At 45.3% G+C, this 25,077-nt stretch overlaps 1 protein-coding gene across 2 annotated transcripts in view; it reads right to left on the reverse strand.

Annotated features, from left to right (window-relative positions):
• ATG16L1 (autophagy related 16 like 1) overlaps positions 1-25,077 on the reverse strand; it is a 1,009,779-nt gene that overhangs the window by 1,989 nt on the left and 982,713 nt on the right. The window lies entirely within an intron of this gene.

The raw sequence follows: 25,077 nt of genomic DNA on the forward strand, positions 1-25,077 counted from the left end.
CAGCATCCTGGCCATCTTGAAAGTAATTACCTGGTCATCTGGTCCACCCCATTTTCAAACATTACAACATGGCTATTACCTTTAAAGCCAGGGCCAGGCTTGCCACAGCCATCCTACAAGGACTACTAACAAGTGCCTTCTATGGGGCACCCATCCACTTGCCCCATAAGCTGTGGCAATCAGAGTAACAACTACTGCAACAGCGAACATGAAGACTACATTAGAGTTCTGCAGAACTTGTTATAACTGTAGATAGACTATTTTCACTGTTTCCCCTTCCTCCATCCCTCTGCTTTCTGCCTCAGTCATCCCAGTCCTATCCTCTCACCTTCCATTACTCACAAAAGGCACTCCCTACTTTCTGCCTAGTAGTTCAATAGGAAGCTTTGGGATTCCTCTCAATGGGCATTAACTTTAGGGGCATATACCACCTGGGCAGTTAGTACCATGTCTTCTGACCAGAGCCTGCAATTGATAAATGGAAAGAACTGAAGGTGGCACAGGTAGATGTGCTCATATCCAGGTTGGTGGGCACCAAGGAGGAAGGGTGCAAGTCATTAAAAGTCACCACAACTGCAACAGCAAACATGTCATTTTTAGTTTGGACATGTCCAGATTTGACGTCTAGGAACAGACTTTTGTTGGGATTAGGAAAAGTCTTGAATAGAAACTACAGGAAGATGACAATGCACAGATCAAGCAACTTTCTGGAAAGCCTTATCCTCCCATTTTCTCTTCTTTTTGCTTCATCTGATCCAGGAGGTTTCTCTTTGTATTTATGAGACTTGCAGCTTAAGGATCTCATGGCTAAGGTAGCTGAAGCTAACTTTTTTGGCAAACCATAGTAAGGGGTTTTTGGAAGAATGGTCATCAATGCTCTTAGATATGGATGACAGCACTTCAAGGTCTGCCACCGGAGTCTTGTACAGGTGTTTGTGGGACTCGGGCATTCTGTAGAACCAGTATGATAGGCAGGTGGTTGGGAGTCGCAGGGTAGGGTTGCGTTCTAAATCATACCATCCACCACTTCCAATACTGGAGGAATTGACAAAGGTTTGGGCTCAAGATTAAACCAATTGTATGAATATTTTCATGGACTGGGGATATTCCTAGCTTCCCAAATGAAGGACCTTAATCTTATGAAGATTATACTCACAAGGTCCTCAGGTGGTGAGGATGAGGCAAAAGTACCTTTTGAATCAGAGCTGGCATATGATCCAATAGAAAGCTGGATTACATTTGCCACCTGTTCATCAGTCAGGATTCTGAAGACTCCTGTGGGGAGCTATCCATTTTTCTTTTTCACAGGAGAGATTCTTGAGCAGGGTGCCCTCCAAAGGACAGCAAACTGGATCTCACAAATTCCACGAGATCCTCAGCAAGCCTGTATTGAGTCCGGTAAGGTAGGCCTGAGAATAGTGGAGTTGTGGCTAGACCAGGTCAACATTTTTTTTGGTCTTTGGCAGCTTGGGCCTAAATCTGGGTGTGTTGCTGCATAGCCAGGTCCTCATGGTTGTGGGTGGGTGGCCGCTACCTAAATCTGGTTACTTGGGATCTTCTCACAGATATTGAGGATTCTGCCCCCCCCCCCCCATGTAGGATTGACACAGTTGAGACTCCCTTTAGGAAGGCTGTGATTGCTGCTCTTGCCCCAGCAGAGTGAGCTTTAACAGGAGTAGAAACTTTTTTCCATAGTTGGAAGAGCAAAATGAGATGCAACTGGCTATCCCATTTGGATATGGTCTGTTTTCCTACAAGTCTGCCCTTCCTGCTCTCTGCAATGGACACCATGAGTTGAACTGCCCTGTTAGGGAAATCTGCCCTATGAAGGTAGCATGCAAGTTGCCTGTGTACTTCAACAGAATGCAGGATTCCCTCTGTTTTGTGGGCTGGGGAAGAAGACTGGTTAAGATACATTTCCGATGCAACTTTGGGCGTAAAAGTAGGATTCATCTTAAGGGAGAGAATGCCCTTGGAAGGTACGGAGCTTATAACTCAGATATGCCTTGCTGAGGTCAAGGCTAGCAAAAATGTGTTTTTCTAAGTGAACATTTTGAGGAAGACAGAGGTGGTAAGGTGAATTTTCTTAATATAAAATTTAGGTCTCAGGCAGTTTCATGATGCTTCCTGGGGGGCCTGTGGTGCAGGACCCCCTAAGGAACTACTTTATGTGGGGGGGTGAGAGCGCAAGCAGGTGGGAAACATTGACAGGCATACAAAAAGTATGTACCAAAAAACAGGGTAATTCCTCTTCGTACAAGTGTGACCGGTATCCCAGAACCTCGGCTGCTAACGCTTTTCTTGGAAGTATGCTTTTCATCTTCTACCAAATCAAAAAGCTTTTCTACTTAGCAATGCAAGACTTCCTGGCAATTTGTTTTCTGGTTTCGAGAATGGAGATCCTCATATCAGAAAATTGCACAGAAAGGATCAGGACTAACATACAAACCTGTTTGGCTCATCTTCCCCTACTTTCTGCAGTGCCCAGAGGATGAGGGGTAGTGGAAGGAAGGCATACAGGAAAAGGCCTGTCCAACCGAAGGCATCCATATTCCACGCTTCTTTATGGGGAGTTCTGAAGGAGAAATTTCTCAGCTGCCTGTTTGAGTAGAGGAGAAACATTTCTACATTTGGCATACCCCACTGGTGGACTATGTCCTGGAAAGTCTCTTAATATCCATTTATTAGGGACAAACATGGATCTACTCAGTCTGCTACCAGGTTCTCCTGACTTAGGATATAGGTGGCAAATTGTGTCAGCTGTAGCTGCTGGGATAACTGCAGAAGTTCAATGACCAGTTTTGTACTAGTGCCCCTCCATCTGCTGATGCACTACATGACTGTGGTACTGATTTTGATGGGCCCTGGGTTCAGTCCATCTTTGAAGGACCTTGTGGCTAGAATGAGTGCCATCATCTCTTTAATGTTTATGTGCTGTTTTGAAAAACCTGTTCAGGCTCCTATCTGATCGAACATTTAGGTTAGCGAATACCTAAACGTCAATATGGTAATAGCGAAAGCAAAAAAACACGAACAGCCAATTAACGCAGGGAAAATTCCCTTGCCGTTGTGGATTTTGCCCCTTTCCCCACTGTAGAGTGATCTAGGAGTTGGCATATTTAGTTGGGGGGGGGGTGAAACCCCCCCCCCCCCACTTCAATTTGGTTTAAAACATTTTTTTTTGCAGCCAAGGGAATTCATTCCCTATGTTAAATTGGTCGTTCACTGTTTTAATTTTTCAATATTACTAGATAGAGGTTTAGGTATTCGCTAACCTAAACTTTCGAACAGGTAATACAGACGCACCTGTTCTATGTCCCTTGTACGCTGAAGTGACCTAAATGCACCCCCTAGGCCAAGTCTGAGCCATCTGTGGTCAGGACCTGGTAAGGTTCCTGTATCCTGAAAATAATGCCTCCATTGGCTCTGATGTCATCTTCCCACTGCAGGTCCTCCTTCAAGCACTGGGAGGAAGGAAATAGTTTCCAAAGAATGCTGATGATGGGCCCAGCAATTTTTTTAGGATTGTAGTTTTCTCATGTGGAACTTGGCTAGGATACTCAACGCCATGTGGCCCAGAAGTCTGTCAGATTCCATGGCTAAAAGGACATTGACTGTGGATACACTTGAAATAGCAAGTCTGAGATATAATTTCTTCCTAAGGCAGAAAGGCTTTCTGTTGGACAGAGTCCAGGATTGCCTCACATGAAGGTAACTAAGTGAAACATAACTGCAACTTCAATGTTTAAGTTGAGGTCTGCCTTTCTGAAAGCAATCTGCATCTATGGCTCTGTGGAGTTCAACATATACTGCCTGGATTAGGTAATTATCTAGGGAAAGAACAGCTGTGGACACATTTGGTCCTGCAAAGGGCAATCACCGGTGCCAGGTATTTGGTGAAAATTATGGGAGCAGCACAAAAGCAAAATGGTAAGGCATAAAAAGTACAGTTGTGTACACTTACCATATATGTAGATGTTAGAGTGTATTCACTGCTGCAGTCATTACATTTGGGTTATCTGCTTGCAGGTAGCCCTCAGTCGGCCTGATTATCAAAGTCTTGGGTCCTGCGTCGGTTGTGGTCTCATCTTCCATGACGTCAAGTAGTCAGGGGTATAAAGCATGCAGCAGACGCCATCAGTTTTTCTTGCCCCAGATGTCAGGTGCCCCCCTAATGAGAAGAAATTATATACAAGGTTACACCTCCAACAAAAAAACAAATACACCAGAAAGTTTTAAGTATAGTAAACAAGAAGAGAGGTGTAGTCAATAGAAGTCAGGGGGGGGGGTAACCAGGACAGCAACAGTGAATACCCTCGAACATCTCCATTTATGGTAAGTGTACACAACTGTACTATGTTCGTGTTTCACTGTTACAGTCATTACATTTGGGTAGATTCCCAAAGCTAAGGAAGGGAGGAGGCAATTAGGCAGCATTAGGACCAGCTATTAGGCCCTGTATGACTGCAGTGGCAAAACCAGCTCTGGATTTAGAAAAAAATTGGCAAGTGGTAATGCTTGGTGAAGGTATGTACAAACTCCAGGTAGCAGCTTCTAGGATGTCCCTGGTAGTAACACCTCTGAGAAAGGCTGTAGAAGAGGATGCAGCCCTGGTGGAATGGGGTCTTATCCCCTTGTGGGGTAGGTTTTCCATGGTGCTTATAGCAGAAATGAATGCAATGGCCTATCCACTTAGAAATGGCTTGCTTTTAAATGGCCTTCCCCTCTGCCACTGCAGCAAATGCAACCAGCAGCTGTCCACTGCAGCAAATGCAACCAGCAGCTGTTCAGACTTCCTGAGAGGCTTAGTTCTGTCCACGTAAAATCTAAGTTGTCTGTGCAGGTCCAAGGAGTGCACTATTCGTTCCCCTTTGTTCCGTGGATTAGAAAAGAAGGTTGGCAAATGAATCGAATGATTAAGGGCCACACTGGATACCACCTTGGGCATAAAGGAAGGATTGGTCCTGAGGGACACCCTGTCCGCATGAAAGATGATGAAAGGCTCCACTGCCATGAGGGCCTGTAGTTCAGACACCCTTCTTGCTGAAGTGATGGCTAGAAGGAAGGCTGTTTTCCAAGAAAGGAATTTCAACTCTGCAGTTGCAGCTCGCTAAAAGGGAGGTAGAGTGAGCTTTTCCAGTACAAAGTTAAGGTCCCAGGCGGGCTCTCCTGGGTGGTCTTAAGTTTTTGGTCCCTCTAAGGAATTGCTTCAGCAGTGGATGAGAGAAGAGGGGTGGCTCCATATTATAATGTGCTGAAATGGCTGAGGCATGAATTTTAATGGAAGAGAAGGAAAGGCCCTTGTGAAGCATCTCAGTTAAGTATTGATGAATATGCGGTATATTGGGCACTGTTGGGCCCATCCCCTGAGTTTGGCTCCAAGAACAGAATCTTTTTCATTTTTCAGCATAGGATTTTCTAGTACTAGGCCTCCTTGCCTCCAGAATGACATCCATCACTTGCTTACTGAGGGATGGTAATGGAGAGCTCAGGTAATTAGCCAGGCTGAAAGGTTCAGAGTTTGAAGCTGTAGGTGCAGAATCTGGCCCTCCTGCTGGGACACAGCAGGGAAGGGGTCTCAGGCAGGTGCCATGGTTCCAGCAGTGACACTGTGCAAGAGGGGGTACCAGTGTTGGTGTGGCCAGTCTGGTGCAACGAGTATTGTCCTTAATTTGTCCTGTTTGATCTTTAGTAGAACTTTGGAGAGGAGAGGCAGAGGGGGGAAAAGCATAAACTGACAGGTTTTTCCAGGTGGAGGACTGGGCATCCACTTTCCAAGCTTGAATGTGGGCAGTGCAGAGAACTGATAGTCCATGTAGCCTGCTCTGAAGCGTAGGTATTTTCTGCAAGATTCCCTAATTGAGATGTGCAGGTAAGCTTCCTTTAAATCCAATGTTGCCAACCAGGCATTTTTGCCTAGCATGGGAAGCAGCTGATGAAGAGTTAGCATTTTGAATTTTGGGATTACCAAAAAGGTGTTTAGGATAGACAGGTCCAGGACAGGATGCCAGGAATTGTCTTTTCTGCGTACCAGGAAAAGCCTTGCCCCCATTCCTCTTCTGGGACAGGTTGAATAGCCCTGATACTTGTAGAAAGAACTTGCTTTTGAGCCTCTGCCCACTGATTTGGGTGTAGGTCTGGCCAACCGTTTGGGGTTGGTAAGGAGAGGAAGTGGAATCTGTATCCTTGAGAAACTATATTTAAAACCCATTTGTCGGGGTAATGGGTTCCCAGTTTTTTGCATGCAGGGCGATCTTTCCCCCTAAAGGAACAGTCAGTTGAGCAGGGCTTGGAAGGAAGTCATTGTAATAGTTTACCATAGGGGGGTGTCTTACTACTTCCAGCTTTGGAAGTGGGAGCCCCCACTGCTTAGGCCTGTGACCCAGTGACAGCAGCCCTGCAAGACGTCTCTAATGAATCAAAACCACATTGCAAAGTATGTCTACCAACTTGTTCAGCAGAATGCATTAAATCCTGTAATTCTTTATTTTCAGCACAGCCAGGAATCAACATTTTCTGTTTAAGTAATCCAATAATATGCTGCTGATACTTTAACATATGAAACTGGCAGTTTAAGGTCCTAATAGCCAAAGTAGAAGTATATACCTTCTTACCCAATCTGTCCACAGCCCTGGAATCTCTATCAGAGGGGGTAGGGTTTTTAGCAGTAGTAGCCTTAATGTCTTTGGGTCTCTGTGAAATGGTCTCTGGATACGCTGTAGGATTCTTAAAGAGGAACTTGTGAGAGTCAGGTACTCTAATATCTGTCAGGTTTCCTGGGAGCCGGAGGTAAAGTGTCTAGGGCCTGGCTAGATTCCAAGAGGGCATCATCTACAATGTCCAGTACAGGAGGGGTAGCTAAAGGCCTGTGTTGAGGTAGGAGTAAAAATTCCCTAAGCTTCTTTTTGGAGTCAGAGTAATCCTGGCTTTCCCAGCGGAAATGCTCCCTAAGAGCATGCAAAGTTTCACCAAAAGAGAAATCTTCTGGAGGGGAAGCAGAGGGATGGGAGTCCTCTGCATCACAATCCTCATAGGTAGATAAGGGCAAATCCTGGTCATCAGAAGAAAAGTACAGTTGTGTACACTTACCATAAATGTAGATGTTCAAGTGTATTCACTGTTGCAGTCATTACATTTGGGTAATCTGCTGGCAAGTTGCCCTCAGTCGGCCTGAATTCCAAAGTCTTGGGTCCTGCATCGGTTGCTGACTTCCCTTCCACAACGTCAGGTCGTCAGGGGTATAAAACATGCAGCCAACGCCATTTTCTTTAGCCCCCAGAAAGGTAGCAAATATATATCTATCTATATATGCATGCAACAATATAAACTTCACCTTCATCTACAAGCAAATACACCACACAGGTTGTAGAAGAAAGAGAAGGAAAGAAACTCCAGAATGACAGGGGGATGGCGGGAGGGTAACCTGGACGGTAACAGTGAATACACTCAAACATCTACATTTATGGTAAGTATACACAACTGTACTATGTTCTTCGTGTTTCTTTTTTCTTCCCAAAATCTCATTTCAATTTTCTTTTTTCAAACAATACGGTAACTCAAAAACACAAATAAACAATACAAATACCTATCTAAAGAAAACAGACAATCTCGTTCCGAACAGAAATTTAACCATTTGTATGTTTAGGGAAAATATCTAGTTACACATACACTAAGAAAAGGGAGAAGATGCAAGAAAGACTGGTTATACTACATTCATTTCTTATTAAAAGGTTAGCTTTTCATGACAATTTGTAGGCAAATTTTGTCTAGAATTATATCTAGCAAGTAACCCCAATATTTTTGGTAATAGCGTTTGTTTTTTGTTTTTGAATAAATTAATTTGCGAGATGAGATATATTTGATAGTAAGATTGCTAAAATTTTCCCATGTAACTGGTGACATGACATTCCAATTCTTTGTAATAAAATAATTTAATAAGGGCAGACATCATAATAAAAACATGTTTTAATATTTTTGGGAGTGGATTGATATTAATGTACAATATAGCTGTCTCCCAAGTAAGGGTTGATTTTTCATATCCCATCTTCTCTAATCTTACTCTCAAGGAACACCATAAGTTGTGTATCTTAGTACAGTTCCACATGACATGTAAAATATCAGCTGTTTGATCCGGACAATGGGGATATATAGGTGAAAAGTTAGGATTGAATTTATTTAATTTAGATAAGGTATAATATAGATTATTTACCATAATTTGTGTATATAACAGCTTCTTGAAATGAATGAATTTGTATTTTCAATGGCTAGTTTCTTATTTTCTTCAGTCAGTGATTGATTTTTTGTTTGCCAATAGTTTGAAAATAATACAGAATTCTGATGTTTTGCACTCATTACAATTTTATAAGTCCTAGAAATTGTTTTCCCTTTAATCATATGTTCTTCGTGTTTCACTGTTGCAGTCATTACATTTGGGTAGAATCTCAAAGCTATGGTTGGGAGGCTGGAGCTAAACAGCATCAGGTGCGGCTATAAGGCCCTGCAGCACTGCAGTGGCAAAGCCTGCCCTGGACTTAGAGAGGCAGATGATAATGCTTTGTAAAGGTGTGAACAGAACTCCAAGTAGCAGCCTCTAGAATGTCTTTGGTTGGTACTCCTCAGAAAGGCTGCTGAAGTAGCTGCAGCTCTGGTGGAATGAGACCTAATACCCTTGGGCACAGGTTTAACATGGTGTAAGTAGCAGAAACGGATGCAGTGGCTTATCCACTTTGAAATGGTCTGCTTTGAAATAGCCTTTCCTTCTGATCCTGCAGCACATACTAGTAATTGCTTGGTTTTTCTTAGAGCTTTAGTCCTGCACAAGTAGAATCTTAGCTGTCTGTGTACGTCCAAGGAATGCAGAATTCTCTCCCCCTTGTTCTGCGGATTTGGATAAAAAGTTGGCAGGTGAATTGTTTGGTTAAGAGCCACACTGGAAACCACCTTAGGCATAAAAGTAGGATTTGTTTTCAGAGACACCCTGTCTGGGTAAAATATGATAAAAGGCTATACAGCCATGAGGGCGTGTAGCTCTGAAACTCTTCTTGCTGAAGTAATTGCTAGTAGCAGAGCTGTTTTCCATGACAAGAACTTTAAATCAGTGGAAGCAGTTAGTTCAAATGGTGGCAGGATGAGCTTTTCCAACACATAATTGAGGTCCCATGCAGGCAATGGTGATCTTCTAGGAGGCCTTAAATTTTTGGCTCCTCAACATACTGCTTTAGTAAAGGATAAGAAAAGATTGGTGGCTCTGTACTGTAATGAGCCGAAATGGCAGAGGCATGGATTTTGATTGATGAGAAAGACGGGCCTTTGTCAAGCATCTCAGTTAAGTATTGTAATATCTGAGGAATATTTGGTTCTGCTGTATCCGTTCCTTGTGCTTGATTCCAAGCACAGAATCTCCTCCATTTGTCAGCATAAGATTTTCTAGTACTAGGCCTTCTGGCTTCCAAAATGACATCCATCACAGCTTTACTGAGAGGTGTTGTTTGTATAACTATACGATCAGCCATGCTGCCAGGTTCAATGTCTGTAGTTGATTGTGCAGGATCTGATTGTTTTGCTGGGACAGTATTTGAGGTCTTTGAGGTAAGGTCCAAGCTGTGTATTGAGACAAGTTCCTTAGGATTGGGTACCAGTACTGACGGGGCCAGTCCGGGGCAATTAGTATCATCTTTGGTTTCTCTTGTCTGACTTTTAGGAGGACCTTGGGGAGAAGAGGCAGAGGAGGAAAGGCATAAACGGATAGGTTTTCCCAACTGAAGGATAAGGCATCCACTTTCCACTGAAGGATAGGGCGTCCACTTTCCATGCTTGTCTGTGATAAGTCCTTGTGCAGAATCTTTTCAATTGATAATTTTGAGGAGAGGAAAATAGATCTATGTCTGGGCTCCCCCATTTCACTGTTATCATGCTGAAGACTAGTGGATTTAGTTTCCACTCGTGAGGATCCATGAGGTTTCTGCTTAAATCATCTGCCAGTGTATTTTGTTTTCCTGGCAGGAATTGAGCTTGAAGATGTATTTGGTAGGTCAAAGCTGTCCCCCACAGTGCCATGGCTAATCTGCAAAGGGGGTATGAGTGTGTGCCTCCTTGCTTGTTTATATACCACATGACTGTGGTGTTGTCCGTCTTTATTAGTTGTCCAGGATGAAGTTAGCCCTTGAAGGCTGTTAGGGCATTTTGAACAGCTATCATCTCCTTCTGGTTGATATGCAGATGCATTTGCTTTGGGGTCCAAATGCCCTGAATGCATCTTCCTGCCATGTGGGCCCCCCAGGCATAATCCGATGCATCTGTTAAGGTTTGGCTGGCAGGGGGGAGAGTGAAGGGCCGTCCCATGTTTTGGTGACATGCCTTCGCCCACCATAGAAACTCCTGTTGTAGGCATGGTATGAGGGGAATCATTGCTTCCAGACTGTGAGAATGTTGACTCCATAAACTTCTCAGGTACCACTGAAGCTTCCTCATATGCAGTCTTGCATATGGAAGTAGGATGCAGGATGCCATGAAGCCCAGAGCCTGCAGAATTTGTCTTGCAGATAACTGGGTCTTTGTTGCCATCAGTTTGAAGTAAGTAGTCAGTTGCCTTTGCTTGTCTGGCGTGAGGTAAACCATCTGGGCAGTTGTATTCAAGCTTGCACCCAGGAATGTTATCTTTTGAGAGGGTAACGGTTGTGATTTCATTTCATGTATTGTGTACCCTAGGCATGTTAGAAGCCTTTTCACAAATGCCAGGTGTCGAAGAATGTCCTTGTTCTCTGCTTGAATGAGACAGTCGTCCAGGTAAGGATATATCTGTATACCTTTTTGTCTGGAAAATGCAATTACTGGTGACAGGCACTTTGTAAAGACCCTGGGCGCAGTAGATAAGCCAAAGGGCAGTGCAGAGAATTGGTAATGCATCAAGCCAGCCTTGAATCTGAGGTATCTTCTGCACGACTGTCTTACTGGGACATGCAGGTATGCTTCTTTTAGGTCCAATGTCACCAGCCAAGCATTCTTGCCCAGCATGGGCAGAAGCTGCTGCAAAGTCAGCATTTTGAATTTTGGAATGTCCAGGTATGTGTTCAAAATCGATAAGTCCAGTGTTGGCCGCCAGGCCTTGTCCTTTCTGGGTATCAAGAACAGTCTAGAGTAAAAACCTTGTCCTTTTTCCTGTTCTGGTACCGGCTGAATGACCCCCATATCCATGAGGGGCGTAACCTGTTTCTGAGACTCTGCCCATTGATTTTTTGGCAGATATGGCCAACCATTTGCCTTTGGCAGAGTGTGGAAATGGAATCTGTATCCCTGTGATACTATGCTTAGTACCCACTTGTCGTAGATTAACTGCCAATTTTGAGCAAAAAGTGCTAACTTTCACCCTATGGGTGCTGCCAAAAGATAAGTGCTTGGAGTAGGTAGAGGGAAGTCATTGGGATTGTTTTCTGTAGGGTTGCGCTTTATCTCCTCCAGATTTGGAGGTAGAAGCACCCCACTGCTTTGACCTGTATGAATCTTGCGTCTGGTATCTGGAACCCTTAGGGCATCTGGATTTGCCCCTTTGAACTCTGACACGGGAAAGGACCAATTTTTTGTAGGCCAGTGTCTACTGAATCTAGGTGGCTGCACTTGTAAGAAGTCTTTAACAGTTTGCATAGACTTAGCTTTGTCTTCCATTTTCTTTAAAACCTCTTCTGCCTTAATACCAAACAGAGAATCATGCTGTAAAGGTGCATCTAGCAATTTAGCTTTAACATGATCAGGCAAATTCTGTTCCTTTAACCAGGCATGGCTCCTAATCACAGATCCAGTAACTGCGGCCCTGCAGGAGGCCTCTAAGGAGTCAAAACCACATTGCAAAGTATGCTTTCCAACCTGTTCAGCTGCATGCAATAATTCCTGCAATACTTTATTTTCTGCACATTCTGAAATCATCATCATTTTCTGTTTCAGCAATCCCATAACATGTTCTTGGTACTTAAGCTAATGAAATTGACAGTTTAAGGCCCTGACTGCCAAGGTTGCAGATGTATAAACCTTTTTTCCCCATCTGTCCAGCGCCCTTGAATCTCTGTCAGAGGGGTTAGGATTTTTTGCTATTGAGGCCTTAACTCCCTTTGGACCCTGTGAAATAGTTTCAGGATCAGCAGCAGGGTTTCTAAATAAAAATGTATGAGTCAGGGACCCTGTAATATCTGTCAGGCTTACTGGGAGCTGGAGGTAAAGAGTCAGGGGTCAAACACATCATCCACAATGTCTAAAACAGGGGGAATTGGCTAAAGGCCTGTGCTGAGGGAGAAGGAAAACCCTGAGAATCTTTTCCCAGTGAAAATACGCCCTCAAAAGTATGCAAGATGTCTCCAAATGAATAATCCTCAGGAGGAGATGCAGATGGTATGGACTCCTCTGCATCAGAGGAGGAATAGAGAATTCCTGATCAGAAGAGGAACCAGAAAAAAAAAGAAACCTGATCTGAAGATTCATAATCAGTGTCTTGCCTAGGCCTCCTATCTGAAGGGGGATGGGTACTCCTGATCAAGGTAATAAGGTCTTCAGCTATTTTGATCTGTTTTTTTAGGCATTGAGGCCTGTGCATGTGGCTCATGCGTCATTTTTTTTAGTTTTAGAGGTTGCTTTTGTCTTCGGTTTTGCAGCTGTCGGTTTGATATACAAATGTTGAGGTCTGAAAACACCCTCAAAAGCCAGTGCCTGCTCAGCAGCTCCGGACCCATCCGAGGGAGATACATCAGTCGGTCCAATACCTTGAGTATCTTGTGGCATGCCGGACTCCACATGGGTGTCGGTAGAGGCCTGCAACTCAAAGGTAGCGGGTATCAGGGGCTACGAAAGCGCCTCACTGAGAACCAGCGACTGGGCTTAGGAGAAGCTTTGTCGTCAGTTTTGGATCTCGATTGTGCCTTTCTCTGTCCTTTTCTTTGCATTATGTACTCCGGTAGTCGGACTGCTATCAGACGACATCTCTGGGTAGTTAAATCTGTTTCCAAAATACTTTAATGCAAAAATATAACAACGCTTAATAGTGCGTTGGTTAAATCTAGCACAAAACCGACAGCCAGGCACGTTGTGATCAGGGCCAAGGCAAGGAATACAGTATAAATGGAAATCCTTATGAGGTATTTGCTTCCCACAAGTAATACAATTATGAGCTTTTTCTGACATTGGTAAAAACCAAGAAAAAAAAGTTTCCCCAACGGGGTACTTAGCTTTAGTGAAGACTTCGGTTCTGAAACTCAAACTTGAATATTTCAGTAGTCAGCCGACCGGCACTTGAGAAATGCTTCTGCTTCGAGCACCACCCAAGAAAGACTAAAGAAAATGGCATCGGCTGCATGTTTTATATCCCTGACGTCATGGAAGAGAAGACAGCAACCGACAGGACCCGAGACTTTGGAATTCAGGCCGACTGAGGGCAACCTGCCAGCAGATTACCCAAATGTAATGACTGCAACAGTGAAACACGAAGAACATAAGAAATTTCAGAATCCTGATGCAAAGAATCAGAAGGAAAATCAGTTCTAGGTCTCAGAGGGAGAAGGGTGGCTTCCCCTGATTAGAGTAATAAGGTCTTCAGTCATTCTTATTTGTTTTTTAGGCATAGGGGCTTGACCATGCAGTCTGGGCATCATTTTTCTAGGCGTGGATCGAATTTCAGGCCTTGACGAAGAAGATGGTGTCTGTTTAATATGCAAGTCAGGCCTAAATACACCCTCAGAAGTCAGTGCCAAGGTAGAGACATCTGCAGGTTCCACAGTCGAAGAAGCATCTCATGGGTTTCAGTAGAGGCCTGCAAATCTGAAGCAGCTGGTATCAGGGGCTGCGAAAGCACCTCACTGAGTACCGGTGAACTGGCGACAAGCTTAACGGAAGCGTCACCGGCAGCTTTGGACCTATGCGGTCTGTCTTTATCTTTGCGTTTTTTCAGAATGTCAGTAGTCTGCTGGCTTACCGAAGCTTTCTGGATAATCGAACAGAGTACCAAAATAGTTGGATGTGAAAATGAACAGACGACGAATAGTTCGAGGATTGAATAAGGCACAAAACCGGCAGCAACGGACATCGTGGTCTGGGCCTAAGCAAGGAATGCAGTACAAATGAAAATCTTTATGAGATATTTGCTTTCCACAAGTAATACAATTAACTTTTACTGACATCGGTTTAGAGCAGGAAAAAGGAACCCCAACGGGGTACTTAGCTTTGTTGAAGACTTCGGATCTGAAACTTGAAAATGAAAATTTCAGGAGTCAGCCAACCAGCACTTGCCGTGCAGTGCCTGAAGCAGAAGCAGTTTGCAAGAAAGACTGATGTAATGGCGTCGGCTGCATGCTTTATATACCCCTGATTACCTGAAGTCATGGAAGATGAGACAGCAACTGATGCAGGACCCAAGATAATCAGGCCAACTGAGGGCTACCTGCAAGCAGATAACACAAATGTAATGACTGCAACAGTGAAAAACGAACATCTGGAATAAAAGATTCTGCTGCTCTAAGTGCAAAAAGTCTGTGTTCTTGCACAGAAAATATGACCGTAGGAGTCTTTCAGCAGCACAGTTACCATCCATGGTCCTGGCAAAATGAGTGGTAGTAACTTTTGAAGGGTAAGCATCTTGAATTTGGACACTACTAAAGTTGTTCAACTTGCAGAGATCTAGTACAAGTCTCTGTGATCCTTCTCTTCTTGGGACCAAGAAAGGAAAGTTGTGTAGTCTTACCATAACCATAGATGTCCTTCTCTTCCATCTTGCAGTATTTTACTCGTGGGTTTACCCTTCCTCCTCTCCAGTTCATCTGGCCAGGTTTCCAAAGATTTTCAGTCCCTCTTGGCGAGTCAAATGTCTGATGTGGCAGCAGGTATGTGGACCATAAAGATGACGTCTGCATGCACCAGCCCTCAGAACATAAGCCCCTGTCTGAGCCATTCCTGTGAGGGCATAGGCTGTCCAATGTCACCCAGGAGAGCAAGTGCAGTAATAAAAGAGGGGAAGGTGGGAGGGAAGGAATACTGCAACATGGAAGAGATTTTACACAACTTTCCTATGTCCTTCTATTCCAATGTTACAGTAGTCTACTTGTGGGCGAGTACCACAGCTCACTGAGGAATGGGAGGTGGCCTACTTGAAGTTTCCAGGATAGCCCTGGCAAACCCTGCCCTAGCTCTGGAGATATGGTCCAGTTTGTAGTGTTTGGTGAAGGTGTGTATTGAGGGCCAAGTGGCTGCCTCAAGTACAGAGTTAGTGGTCTAGTCCTTTAAAGAAGGCTCCAGAAGAGGCCATGGCTCTGGTGGACTGGGCCTTGACATTGCCCTGCAAGGTCTTGCCATGGTGTAGGTAGCAGAAAGAAATGGCCCAGGATATCCAGGCCAAAAATGGTTTGTTTGCTCACAGGTTTCCCCAAGGCCCTGGGGTGGAAGGAGGCAAACAGCTGGTCAGACTTCCTAAAATGGTTTGGTTTTATGCAGATAAAACCCAAGTTGTCTGTGGACATCTAGGCAATGCACTCTCTCACTATCCCCCTGTGGATTAGGGAAGAAGGTAGGCAGGTGAATGGCCTAGTTCAAGGATAGGTCATTTACCACTTTGGGAATAAACAACGGGTTTGTCCTGAGGGCCACCCTGTCCAGGTGGAAAATTAGGAAAGGTGGCGTAGCCATAAGAACTTGCAATTCAGAAACCCTTCTAGCAGAGGTCAGAGCAACCAGCAATACAGTTTTCCATGGGCAAAACTTTAAGAGGGTCTTGTCTGCTGCTTCAAAAGGAGCTAGAGTGACTTTCTCTAGAACACAGTTAAAGGTCCCAGGGAGGGGGAGATGGTTTCCTGGGTGGTCTCGTGTGCAATACACCTTTGAGGAAAAGTCTGGAGGGGGTCTGGATGCAAGGGGTGGATCCATGGGAAGGCAGGCAGAGACAGCAGACAAGTGTACCTTCAGAGATGAGTAAGACAACCCTGTTTGCACGAGTTCACACAGGTACGACAGGATGAGAGGCATATCGCTTTCCAGAGGATCCAACTGTCTTTTATGACACCAGACAGAAAACCTTTTCTATTTAGAGAGATAGGATTTCCTAGTGTTAGGTTTCCTGGCCTCCAGCAGGACAGTAAGCACGTCCTCATTATATAGGTGTCTGAAGAGGATCAGAATCCTATCTGCCACAGGGTGAGGTGTAGCAACTGCCACTGTGGGTGTATCCGAGTCCCCTTGTGCTCTGTGAGCAGGTCCACTGAGGGGGTAACTTGTGGTGATTGCACTTGGACAGGTGTAGGAACCAATGCAGTCTTGGCCAGTAGAGAGTCACCAGCAAGATTTTGGATGAGTACTGCTTCAGCAGGACAGTTTGAATCAGTGGGAAGGGGGGGAATGCATACAGAAATTTCCCCTTCCATGTTATCGAGAAGGCATCTGTTGCTAACGCCTTGGGGTCTGATGTCCTGGTGCAGTAGCCAGGAAATTGCCTGTTTATGGAGGAGGCAAACGGGTCTATTTGTGGAATACACCACCTGTGGACCAGATTCAAGAATACATCCCTTTGCAGCATCCATTCGTGGTTGTTTGAAATAGTTCTGCTTAGGTGATCTACCTGGGAATTGTGCAGGGATGGAATGTAGGCTGCCTGGAGGGAAATTCCCTAATAGGTAGCCAGTTCCCACACCTGCAGAGCTAATCTGCATAGAAGGTAAGACTTGGTCCCTCCCTGCTTGTTGAGATACCACATAACTGTGGTGTTGTCTGTGACTATGTTTAGAGTCCCCTGCACTAGGTAGGGTTGGAAGGCCTGTAGAGCGAGGAGGATGGCCCTCATTTCTCTGACATTTATATAGTCATCTTGTGTCTGTCCACAAACCTTGTACTTTCTTTCCCCCAGAGTTGCTCCCCAGCTCAGATCTGAGGCATCTGAGTGCATGGTCTGGAAGGGAGAGGGTGTTTGCAGTGGGATGCCTGGCTTCTAGGCTACCTGAGCAAGCCACCATTTCAGTTCCTGATGTAAAAAGGGGAACAGTGGAATCCTTAATTCTAGACTGTGGGAATGCTGGGTCCACACTGACTGGAGGTACCACTGCAATTTCCTCATGTGCATCCTTGCTAAGGGCAGCATGGGAATGGTAGCTGCCATGTAGCCTAGAAGTCTCAAGAATTTGTCTTGCAGTTAGCTCCGTAGCTTACAGGGCTGTAAGAGGGTGTTGTGAAAGGGATACCATCTTTTCTTCAGAAAGGCCTTCATGAGGTCTGTCCCAATCCTGCAACCCAAGAAGACAATGTCCTGTGTGGGACTGAGGAGAGATTTCAGGTAGTTTATCAGGAATCCCAGGACTGTAGAAGTATTAGGAGGTCCTGGGAGTGGCTTAGAAGAGTTGCCTTGTCTTATGCCTGAATTAGAATATCGCCTTGTCTTATGCCTGAATTAGGATATCGCCTTGTCTTATGCCTGAATTAGGAGATCGTCTAAGTATGGGAATATCTGAATACCTTTTGTCTGCAACAGGCGATGACTGGAGCCAGGGATTTTGTAAATATCCTGGGGGCAGTAGAAAGTCCAAAGGGCAAGGCACAGAACTGAAAGTGAGATGAGCCTGCCATGAACCCGAGATATTTTCTGAAGGTGAGCTTTATGGGTATGTGAAGGTAGGCATCCTTTATGTCCAGGGTAGCCATGAAACCCTGAGGAAGGATGAGAGGGGAGAGAGTAGGGAGGATGAGCATCCTGAAGGTAGGAACTCGAAGGAAGGGATTGAGGCATGAGAGGTCTAAGACAGACCTCCATGGTCCCTCCTTTCTGGGTACAAAAAAATTTCTGGAGTAGAATTATTTTCTTTCTTCCTGTAGAAGTACTGGTTGCAGCAGTAGGGTTTGCAGAACCAGATGGAGAAGGGGTATCTGGCTGGAAGGAAGCAGAGGGATGCCCTGTTTTGTTGGGGGGGGGGGGGTGATCCAGGACATGAATTATCAGTTTTGAATAATGGACAGAACCCATTTGTCTGTGGTAATGAGAGACCAAGTAGGGAGACCGTGAGAGAAACAAGTGGATAGGGGGATGACAGAAGGGGGTGGGGGCTGTAGTATTGGCAGGCAAGCACTACTTGCCCTGTCAGAAAAAGGGGACCTTTGGTTGGAGGGCTGAGAAGGTCTAGCCTGAGGAGGTTGCCTTCTAGGGGTCTTCTACACCTAGGCAGAGCTGCAAGCCTGAAGGTTTGCCTGATGAACTGCGTCTTGGCTGGGTAGGTTCCTCTGGAACTTGGGAATGGGCGAAACTAGGAGGTGCTTTAAGTCCTGTAGCTCTTTACCTTTCTGTTGCAAGGATTTAAACAGATCAGCCACTTTTGCACTAAAAAGGGATGAATTGTCCTGAGATGCGTCAAGAAGTTTAACCCTGAAGTCATGAGGGAGAGGCTGAAGTCGCAGCCATGAGTACCTTCCGAGTACTGAAGCTGATGCAGCTGACCTGGTGAAGACTTCAGCTGCATCATAACTGCATCTTAAAGAGTGTTTATTCACTTGAGATGCAGGCCATCAGGGAAGACAAGAGTTTTGGCTGCACAGTCAGGAATCTAGGTCCTTAGTGGCTTTTTCCAGCAGAGCTAAGGAGTACTTACTCATGCGAGTCTGGTAGTTGGTGGCCCTGAAGGAGAGGGTCGCTGAGGTGTAAATTTTCTTTCCTAGGCTCTCCATGGTCTGGCTGTCATCACCAGGAAGGACAGCAGTGGTCAGAAGGAGCTTGGAGGCCCTATCAGACGAGATGGAGATAGTGGCCAGGTCAGCAGGAGGGCACTTAAAGTGAAATTGCTCTGTTTCAGGCACTTTATAGAGTCTGCCTGCCCTACGAGGAGCTGGAGGCTGGGAATCTGGGCTGATGGAGGCAGAGGCAAATGCATTCAGGAATGCAGGTTGAATGGGAGGTATAGCAGAAGGACTAGGAGAGTCCATTTTAATCAGGTCATAAAACTTTCTTTTGTACTTAAGTCACATCCAAGGATTGCCACGAAGTGGTCTTTTATCATATTGTTTCCCCAAAGGTCAAGTCCTGAATAGGGGAGTCAGGTTCAACAAAGCCCTCCTCAGGTAATCCATATCCCAGAGGGGATGAGATCTGGGGGGAATAAGATATGGATTCCTCAGAGGAATCAGAAAGATCCTCTTCTTCAGCCTGGTCTGCCCTCCTTTCAGCAGTGTGAGGCCTGGGGCTAAGAAGGGGAGGAGCGGTAGCACAGGCTTCAGCAGGAGGCCTAAGGGCCATGGAGATGTCAAATACTGTCTGAAGGCCTGCCAGTCAGGCAGGTTTCAAAGGTTGGAGTGAAATGTCTAGTTTTTTGCTTTTTCTTTAAAGGCCTAGCAGGCGTATGAGTGGAGATAGGCCTAGGGTCAGGCATTGAAATGGTGGAGGCGGGGTCCGACAGGCCCAGAGTGAACGCTGGTTCCCCCCCAGCATCTAGGGAAGGCGCCGGTAATTCCTTTGTGGAGGTGTCCTCCACTACAGATTGTGTGGCTTCCTCACAGGTACCAGCTTTATCTACACCAGCAGATGCCATATCCTCAGCCAAGCTGACATCTGCTACAGACTGAGGTATGGCTGAGAGAGGCACAGCTTATGTAGTCCGCATGGACTTGGCCCTCTTCTTAGGTGGTTCAGACGGGGCGTTGGACGCGGCCTCCATCCCTAACACTAATTGCTTTAAGCTCCGATTTTCTAGATACAGATGCAAGGCCTGCAACCGGCGACATAAGGTCTTGGGGACAAACGGCAAATGGCGCAGTTCTTGTGGTAGTGTTCCTTGCCTAAACAAGAGACACTGGTTGCGGGTGTCTGTGGGGAATCTGACTACAACACTTGCCCTTACTGGATGACATGTACAATCTATAAACAACAAAAGGACTGAAAGAATCCCCAACAGGGTACTTAACTGAAGCTTTGTTTTAATCTGATGTCTGTGAGAAGCAAGAGCACCTGGCATACGACTGGCAGCTGGAAAAGTTCTGAGGGCTGGTGCGTGCAGAAGTCATCTTTATGGCCCACCCACCTGGTGCCATATCAGACGCACCAACAGGGACTGAAACTCTTTGGAAACTGGTCGGATGAACTGGAGATGAAGAAGGGTAAACCCACAAGTAGAATACTGCAACACTGGAATAGGAGGACATCAGCCTTGAGCAAAATACTGCGCCTGCCTTTCTGGCAGACACTCACCGAAAGGATCCTCATTACAAGAGGGTCACTTTCTAACCAGGAATCAGAGGTCTCGTAGTTTACAACTGAAAAATCCCTGAGAATGGGAGAATCCTCTAGAGCTGCAAGGAGTAGTCTTTCCTTTTGAGGGCTGATTTGTCCTGGACAATGGATTTCAAAGTTGAAGTGAAGAGGGTGGTATACATGGTGGGTTAGGGAGGTGTTTTGGATAGTCACAGATGCTACTCATTGGGGTCATCTTCCTTAGACCCCCAGGTCTTGGATGGGAACTGTTACTATGGTACGTGGGCCCCCACCCCAAGACAGAGAAGTCTAAACCTGGGAGGGGGCCAAGACTTAGAATAATTCCTCTTGTATTAGGTGGTACTGGGGAAGAGGAGGATACAGTTGACAGTTTAACAGTCTCTCTCTCCCTCTCTTCCTCCAGTCTCTGAAACACTTCTTGTTGTGGGGGGGTTGAAAGGGAAATGACAGCTACCCTACAGGACACCTCAAATATCACAGGCATATTTAACAGAGTATCTGGATATCTGGAGGATGACAGTCTACAGGTCCTGAAGGTCATTCTTGAATTTATTTTCTTGGATCCCCTCTGCCATACATTTAATCTGTTCCTGAACAGACTCAAGGTACTTGAGCATGTGGAAAGTACAGTTTTGTACCTACCGTAAAATGTAGATGTCCGATAGACATGCAACTGCAGTCATAACATGTGGGTTGTCCTGCCTCAGGCAGCCCTCGGTCGGCCGGATTCCAAAGTCTGGGTCCGACGTCGGCTGATGTCGCATTTCTCTCGGACGTCAGAGCGGCTGGAGTACATAAGCATCAGCCGATGCCATTTTCTTCAGTGTTTCTTGCCCCAGATGCCAGGTGCCCTCCAAGGAAGGCTGTAATCAAATTGGAAGACAAAAACAGGATTCCAAACAAATACATGAGCAATAAAACAAATACACCATAACAGATATCCCCAGCTAAGAGTAAGGGGGATAGGAGTGGACCCTAGGCATAGAGGGGTATGGAGGGAGGGAAAACCTGACTGCAGTTGCATGTCTATCGGACATCTACATTTACGGTAGGTACAAAACTGTACTATGTCCTTCAAGAATGCAACTGCAGTCATAACGTGGGTAGAATACCATAGCTTAGCTGGGGGAGGAGGTATACTCTAGGAAAGAGATGGTGTGGCAATCAAACCCTGCAGGACTGCCGAAGCAAAGCCTGCTCTGGATCTGGAATATAGGGGGAGATTGTAGTGTTTGGAGAATGTATGCACGGAGCTCCATGTAGCAGCTTCTAGAATGTCCTTTGTAGGCACCCCTCTTAAAAATGCTGTAGAGGTGGCTGTAGCTCTGGTGGAATGTGGTCTGACATTGGCTGGAACAGTCTTCCTTTGAAAGGAATAACAGAATCTGATGCAATGTCCAATCCATTTAGAAATAGTCTGTTTAGAAATTGCTTTTCCTTGGACTGCAGGGGCGTAAGCTACAAAAAGCTGTTCAGACTTCCTACTGGCCTTGGTTCTGTCCAGGTAGTATCGAAGTTGTCTATGAATGTCCAAGGTATGCAAAAGTCTTTCCCCCTTATTCTCAGGATTGGGGAAGAAAGCAGGCAGATGAATGGCTTGATTTAGAAAAACCCTAGATATCACCTTTGGCATAAAAGTAGGGTTGGTCCTTAATGAAACCCTGTCTCTGTGGAAAATAATAAAGGGTGGTATTGCCATTAGGGCCTGTAGCTCCAAACCCTTCTTGCTGAGGTAATTGCCAACAGGAAAGCTGTTTTCCATGAGAGAAATTGCAAGTCAACTGAAGCTGCTGGCTCAAAAGGAGGTAGAGTCAGTTTTTCTAAGACAAAATTGAGGTCCCAGGCTGGCACTGGGGCCTTTCTTGGTGGCTTAATGTTCTTGATTCCCCTGAGGAATTGTCTTAGTAAGGGGTGAGAGAAAACAGGAGGATCAGTGTTGTATCTAGCTGAAATAGCAGATGCATGTATCTTTACTGAAGAATATGAGAGGCTGCTCTGTAACATATCTGCCAAATATTCCAAGATGAGTGGGATGTTCAGTAATGATGCATCATGTCCCTTGCTGGTATTCCAATTGCTGAATCTTTTCCACTTTGCTAAGTAAACCTTTCTGGTGGATGGTCTTCGAGCCTCTGTTAGTATCCGCTGAACTTCCTTGGAGAGAGATAAGCTGAAGTTATTTATGGGATCTCCCAGGCTGTTAGCTGCAGTGTCTGAAGGTTTGGATGCAGTGTTTCGAAATTGTGTTGAGTCAAAAGTAGAGGCCACTGAGGGAGGGCCCACCTCCTGGTGTGACATATGCTCCGTAGTAGTGGGTACCAGTGTTGTCTTGGCCAATCCGGAGCTATTATGATTCCCTTGGGCTTCTCTGCTTTGATCTTTAATAATACTGAAGTCATCAGTGGCAGAGGTGGGAATGCATAGATTGCTAGGGAGTTCCAGTTGAATGAAAGGGCATCTATTTTCCAAGCCTTTGGATGGTATGTCCTTGTGCAAAATTTTGGTAGAAGATGATTGAGGTGAGAGGCAAATAGGTCCACTTCTGGCTTGCCCCATGTCGAAGTGAGTTGTCTGAAAGCCTTCGGATGTAACCTCCACTCGTGTGGATCTGTGAAATTCCTGCTTAGGCTGTCCGCCAACACATTGTCTTTTCCTGGAATAAACTGGGATTGTAACTGGATGTTCAGACTCAGTGATTTCTCCCAAAGCTGCATTGTCAGTCTGCAAAGGGGGTAAGAGTGGGTGCCCCCCCTGCTTGTTTATGTACCACATCACAGTGGTGTTGTCTGTCCGTATCATTAAATGGCCTAGCTGGAGTTGGTGTTGAAAAGCCTCGATAGCATGCATTACTGACCGCATTTCCTTTTGGTTTATATGCAGATGTGTTTCCTTTGGAGACCATTGTCCTTGTATACACCTGCCTTCCATGTGCGCCCCCCATCCAAGGTCTGAGGCGTCTGTAGTCATGGTCTGTGTTATCTGTGGTTTTTTGAATGACATACCTGTGTTTTCCTGGCTCACCGAGGCCCACCATAGGAATTCCTTTTGTAGGCATGGAATGAGTGGTATGATGGTCTCCAAGTTGTTGCTGTGTTGAGACCAAATGCTTTTTAGGTACCATTGAAGCTTTCTCATGTGTAGTTTTGCTAATGGAACCAGTAGAATGCAGGATGCCATGTAACCCAGGGCCTGTAGGAATCTCCTTGCAGTCATCTGGGTGAGTTTTGCTAAACCTTTGAAGTATTGAGTTAACTTCTCTTGCTTGTCTTCTGGCAGGTAAGCCATCTGAGAGGCTGTGTCTAGTTTGGATCCTAAGAAGATTATTAGCTGGGATGGCTGCAGTCTTGACTTTTGGAAGTTGACTGTGTATCCCAGAGCTTGAAGTAATCGTATGACATAATCCAGGTTTTTTGTCAACATCAATTTGTCGTCCGCTTGTATGAGGCAGTCGTCCAGGTACGGGTAAATTTGTATACCCTGGAGCCTGCAATGAGCAATTACTGAAGCCAGGCATTTTGTAAATACTCTGGGCGCAGTAGATAAGCCAAATGGCAATGCTGAGAATTGATAATGCTCTGGCCCTGCAAGAAATCTGAGGTATCTTCTGCAGCTGTGTCTGATAGGGATATGCAGGTATGCCTCCTTGAGGTCCAGCGTAATCAGCCATGACTCCTTGCCCAGCATGGGAAGGAGTTGCTGTAGAGTCAGCATTTTGAACTTTGGTACTATGAGAAAGGTGTTTAATGCGGACAAGTCCAGTACTGGTCTCCATTGAGATTCTTTTCTTGGAACAAGGAACAGTCTCGAGTAAAACCCCTGTTCTTGTTGTGGAACTCTTTCTATTGCTTTCATTCGAGTCAGCAGAGTGATTTGCTTGATAGCCTCTGCCCTTTGATGTTGTGGTAGATTTGGCATGCCTTGTTTTCTTGGTAAGGTATGAAAATGAAACCTGTACCCTCTGTCTATAATGTCCAAAATCCATTTGTCCTTTGTCAGTCTGTGCCAGTTTTCTGCAAACAGAGATAATTTCCCCAAGGGAGCTTCTAGTTGTTCCCTGGTAGGCGGTAGTAGAGGAAAGTCATTGAGTTTGTGGTTGTTGGGCAGGTGAAACCCCTGCGCCACTTCTTTGGTTTCCTGGCTGCCATTGTCGTTCCCTGTAAGGGCCTCTGTATTGGCCTCTTCCTCGGCCACGTCTGTTCTTACCCCTTTGAAACTTTTCTGGATTAGGAAAGGACCAGTTTTTGAAGGCCAATTCCTACTGAATCTGGGGGTTGAACCTGGAGGAAATCTTTCACAGTCTGAACTGATTTTGCTTTTTCTTCGATGGTCTTTAACACATCCTTAGCATTTGCATCAAAAAGCTTGTTCTTTTCCAAAGGTGCATCCAGAAGTTTTGCTTTTACATGATCTGGTAGAGGTTGATCTTTTAACCAAGCATGTCTACGCATCACTGCCCCTGTCATAGCTGCCCTACATGAAGCTTCCAGTGCATCATATCCACACTGCAGGAAGTGATTGCTTACTTGCTGAGTGTTATGTACAGCTTCCTGCAAAGTCTTCCTGTCTAAAGGATCAGGAGAAGCTAATGTTTTTTGTAAATCTTGTGAGAGATAATCCTGATATTGGAACATATGAAAAAGGCAATTTAAAGCTCTCATAGATAAGGTAGTGGATGTGTAAACCTTTTTAGCCCATCTCTCTAATGACCTTGCTTCCCTGTTGGAGGGCAAAGGATTTTTTGAGGTGGAGGCTGAAACTCCTTTAGGCCCCTGTGAAATGGTTTCCAAATCAGCAGTATGGGCCCTGAATAAATGGGAATGAGTTTCTGGGACCCTGTAATACCTGTCTGGCTTGGCTGGAGCAGGAGGAAGAGA

The sequence above is a fragment of the Protopterus annectens genome, chromosome 4.part1 (assembly GCF_019279795.1).
Source record: "Protopterus annectens isolate FY-2018-M chromosome 4.part1, PAN1.0, whole genome shotgun sequence".
In the NCBI taxonomy this organism is placed as follows: domain Eukaryota; kingdom Metazoa; phylum Chordata; order Ceratodontiformes; family Protopteridae; genus Protopterus; species Protopterus annectens.